General features: G+C 44.9%; 1 non-coding gene across 1 annotated transcript; it reads left to right on the forward strand.

Annotated features, from left to right (window-relative positions):
- Nucleotides 1-4,814: 4,814 nt before the first annotated feature.
- LOC136509736 (small nucleolar RNA Z247) lies at nucleotides 4,815-4,951 on the forward strand. Its single transcript, XR_010772479.1, has one exon. It is a non-coding gene; the product is annotated as a small nucleolar RNA Z247 (small nucleolar RNA).
- Nucleotides 4,952-5,154: the final 203 nt, after the last annotated feature.

Consider the following 5,154-nt stretch of genomic DNA (forward strand, 5'->3'; position numbering starts at 1 on the left):
ATACGACCTTACAATAAGGAAAAAAAGGATGGTATCTGCTATAACATAAGCATCTAAAGCTAGAGCCGCTATAAAGTGATAACATTTCTTTGCACATTGTCGATAAAAGCTGGTTACTTGGGATAAATAGGTAGAGATGTCCAAATCACATGAAAACAATCCCAAAAGAACCATATCAAGAAGATTCTGTAGTGCTGGACAACCATGAGCAATAAAATTCCAACAAGTCAGTGATTTGGCAGTTACGTGATTGAACTATTTGATTTATATCAGTTGTGCACATAAAAATAGTAAACCGACAGCAAATTCAGCAAAAAAACAACCTTGACAACAACAAGGGACCAAGAGTAGCGTAGTGTGCTTATATTCAACACTTACTTGGGTTGTTGGTTAAGACCCTTTTGTTGCTCCGTAAAAGAGGTCGCTTCGATGGAGAAAGCAAACCAGGAAATAATTTCAACCGATCATACAAGCATTTGCCTGCAGCACACTAAAAAATGCATTCCACTGGTAAGAAACTTAGCTTGGTATTAGTTGCTGAACCAAAATACAGTAAACATTATATTGACTGAGGACTCTAAACTGACCAGCAAGGCACCATAAACACGCCAAGCTTCTTTCCTTTTCATCTCATTTTTCTGCTTCTCAAGCTGCAGTTCCGGCTCCAGAAGTTGCATATATGTCACAAGGTTGGGCAAAAGAAGAAGTCTAATCTGGTAAGCAGAAAAAACAATCAGCCAGTGCATAACTAATAAAAAAATGAGTTTCAAATGGGATCTACCGTGCTGGGCCCCAATGCAGATATCCCTTGAACAGCACCATAATGTTGTGTCAGTGATTTGGCAAGATCAAGAAATGCATGGATCAATGTTTTAGTTAGCCAATTTTGAAGGTTGTGATAGACATGACCAAACCTGAAAACCACCATCTTCAGTTGATCAACAATGTCATGAGAAAATTATATAGGCAATTAGCCAATTACTACATACAGAAAAGACAAATTAGCAAAGAGAGCTAGAGATCGTCATTCAGAAAAGGACTCACGCTCATGGGGAACACATAAGACACGAACAAGTCATGACCCACCCAGCAAATGCATGAAGATAGAACTAAAATTAATCCCCTGTCCACACACAGCATATATAGTGAAAATATTTATTTACCAGTTGATCTCTAAAAGGAACACAATATGTAGTCTACTCAGTAGCAAAGCGATGCAATGGTTTATTGGTATATTTTCCGCTAAAGAAGATGTAAGCTGCCATGAAACTGATCATGTCACACATAACATGATCCCACAAAATAGTAAAATCTTGTATATATGAAAGAAAGAATATGAAATGGTGGTCAAACTATTATTGACTTGATCTTCAACTTAAAATTGTCTAGCATATTAGCATAACTAAGATAAAGCACTTTCATGGGCACATTTTTTATGAACTGTTCTTTAAGATCATGATATGTGAATCAAGGAGTTGAAATCATAAATGTAATTGAATTAAATTTTGATAAGGGCACTTTCATAAATGAACTTCTCCTCATCGAGGAACTGCAGGATGAGGGCTCCCTGCTAAGAGACAGGAAGAGTTTGAATCTAGATCAGGACACGTGGGGAAATGCCAGGGGCAAAAAGAAGGCAGATGGTAACTGCCAATGGGAGGAGCAGCCAAGCACTTACAAACGGAAGAAGACAAAAGTTCTAGCTCGGTCCAGTCAAGCAAACAAAGTTAGTATTAAACCGTGTAGTGTTGGGACTATGGTAAGAGCCTAAAGCAGTGGCCATAGCATACAAGCTTCTTAGTTCTTACACATACTCAAGTTTTCATAATACAAATGCTGCCCATAATTACTTCTAGCCTTCACAAAGCAGTACAGCTGCAAGATACTATTTTCATAGCATCTCCATGCTACAGGATGCACCCCCAATTTCAGTCCCCTAAAGCTGAAATATTTTTGAATGTGTCACCTCAGTTTTTCCATCTGAAATAATGTAACAAAAAAGCCTAAGAGAAGGAACTCACTTGGAACAAAGAGGCATGTCTATTTTACATTTTCCTCCACCACACTATCTTTTGGCCTAAGTCGTAGATTTGCTGGTTGCATACCTACATGAGAAAGTAGAACAAAGAATTAACCAAACAAAACAAATGGTCTGAATTTTTAGACGCAAGCAACATATACGCAACTGTATTTTTAATTCTACTACGAACCACATATCAATCTCACTAGTTCTTTTTTTAATTTAATTCTAACACAACCAGACATGACATAGAAATATTAACTTTTTACTAAATATACAAATGTTACTACTGCTAGTCATCATATAAATTCACAGGTCTTATCCTTACTGGCACTTAAAGGCACTGGAATCACCAACCCACAAACTGAAATAAGTACAAACATGTTATCATCAATTAGTCACCCTCACACACCTTCTGTTTTTTAATCAAATAATATCAGTATATATCACTAATTTCTGTTCAAGAAGCAATCTAAGGCAAGCAATAGGTGTTGAGCAATTAGCACATTGTGAAAGCAAGAAACAGTGTTGCTAGTTTGAAACAAGGATTAACACTGAGGTCACACCGAGCAGATTAGCTTCACAGGGCAGTACAACAGTTGCTCATCTCACTGTTACAAAACTACTAATAAACAATGGAATAGTTAGTATACATCTCACACACCATCTATCTCAGCATGGTCTAGCCTCGCAGCCATTTTGGAAGAGCTTTACCTTGAATTGAAAAGGCAATTGAGGGTTCCAATGTTGCCTATGACTCTGCATATGGACCACTACAGCTTTCAAGCCTCCTCCTTGTGTCTAAATCTTGAAATGCAATGCTAGACTATCAACTTAACAAGATGAAAATCTGTGTAACATAATTTTAAACAGATGCAACTATGCAAGCAAAAGCCTAGCAGCTAACAAGGCATACCTAGCACATTTTTTTGTCAATGTAAATATAATAGTTTTCCATGAATTGTTACCCGCAGGCTAGGGTTTCGTGGAGCACAAAAACCGATGCGGACCAGCGGGAGGAGGCAGCACCAGTGAGCAGGCACGGCGCTGGCCACCGGTGGAGCCTAGCCGCGCTGCGCTCTGGCCGGGGACGGCCACCGTGGGCGGATCCGAGGCGGCGCGGTGGATCCGGGGCGGCGCGGGGCAAGGAGGGGAGGGGCCGGGGCCGGCCGCCGGCGGGAGGAGAGGAAGCGGTGGATCCGGGGCGGATCCGGGGCGGCGCGGGGCAAGGAGGGGAAGGGCCGGGGCCGGCCGCCGGCGGGAGGAGAGGAGGGGCCGGGGCCGGCCGCCGGTGGGAGGAGAGGAGGGGAGGGGCCGGGGAGCGCGGGGCAAGGAGGGGAGGGGCCGGGGCCGGTCGCCGGCGGGAGGAGAGGAGGGGAGGGGCTGGGGCCGGTCACCGGCGGGAGGCAGTGAGAGGGAGCGGGGGCAGGGAGAGGAGGGTCGAGCAGGCGCGAGTGCGTGCGTGCGGCGGCCGGCGGGTTAGGGTTATGTCTTTGTTTTTTTATTTATCGCGTGCATATATTTTTCTGTGCGGGCAATATTTTTTCTGTGCGTTTTTGAAGCACCGACAGAATAAATTGAGTTTTTCTGTGAGTGCTTATTTTTTCCGTGTGTGTATTGTCACGCACAGAAAAATCATACAATTATTCTGTGGGTTTTTGTATTTTGTTGTCAGGGTATTTTGAAACCGACAGAAAAATCGTAATTTTTTTGTGCGTACCGGAAAAAAACGCACAGAAAAATATTTCACCCACAGAACAATTCGAGTTTCTAGTATTGTGTTTTCAATAGACTGGTTCAACACGTTACACGAAAATCGTCTACTAGTCAGCCCGAAACGTTGAACCATGCATTTCCCATAGATTGTACTCTGTAATATAAACAAAACATTGGTGTACCAAGTTTTGAGAACGTTGACATATACGACGATGCTCTCTGGCCTGGGTCGTCTGGACCGACGCCAACAGGCATGCAAATGCAACGTCTCAAACTCTCATCTCTAAAGTGTCACACTTCCATTTCCTTCGTCAGTTTAAGTATGTTTGTTTTGTTAGATGATAGATATCTTCACCTATGTCTATGTACATTGTATCTTGTAGATAGGATCAGTTCCTAGTTTGTAGTTAGCGATCTTATCTCTTATAACAAATCTGTAACAACACTTGTGTAACATGTCACCGTCGTGGGGGCTGTTCCCCGGCCTATATAACATGAAACCGAGGACCAGGGAAAGGTCACTCGTTAACCCAAACTTTTACATGGTATCTAGAGCCTATCTCCTCACGGAGCTTTCATCATGTCCTCCTCCTCCGCCGCGCAGCACGCCGTCCTTTCCTCCCTCGGTTTCCTGCCGGTCAGCAAAAAACTAACCCGTGGGAACTTCCCACTATGGCGCGCTCAAGTCCTATCCTCAATCCGAGGAGCGGATGTCTTCGAGTTCCTTAGCCCTACAGCCAAACCATCAGCCTAGTATCTTCCCAAGAAGAAACCCGATGACACGGAGGAAGAGGTCCCGATCCTGAACAAAGAGTACAACACATGGGTGGCGAAGGACCAACAGGTCCTGAGCTACCTCCTTGTCTCTCTGTCTCGAGAGATCCTGCAGCAGGTGTCGACTGCAACGACGGCCGCCGAAGCATGGGCCGCCATTGAGGGGTTCTTTGCCTCTCAATCCCGTGCGCGATTGATCAGCACCCGGATGGCCCTGTCAACGGCGTCCAAGGGCACATCCACCATCGCCGAGTACTACAGCAAGATGAAGTCTCTTGCTGATGAGATGGCTTCTGCGAGGCGCCGCCTGGAGGATGATGAGATGGTCTCCTACATCCTGACGGGCCTCGACGACGACTTCAACTCCGTGGTGACATCTGTCGCCTCCAGGGTTGAACCAATCTCCCTCGGTGAGCTATATACTCAACTGATAAGTCATGAACAGAGGCTCGAGATGCGCAGTGGAGGATCCCAGTCCTCTGCAAACCTGGCATCTCGTGGTGGACGCGGTGGAAATAACTCCAACCGCGGAAGCCGCGGTGGCTTTGCCCATGGCGGCGGCAAGCAGAAGGGTGGCCGCAACAACAACTTCAACCGAGGCAGCTCCAGCTCCTTCCAGGCAAGTCTCATCTGCCAAGTTTGTG

Source organism: Miscanthus floridulus, chromosome 15 (genome assembly GCF_019320115.1).
Source record: "Miscanthus floridulus cultivar M001 chromosome 15, ASM1932011v1, whole genome shotgun sequence".
NCBI classification, from domain to species: domain Eukaryota; kingdom Viridiplantae; phylum Streptophyta; class Magnoliopsida; order Poales; family Poaceae; genus Miscanthus; species Miscanthus floridulus.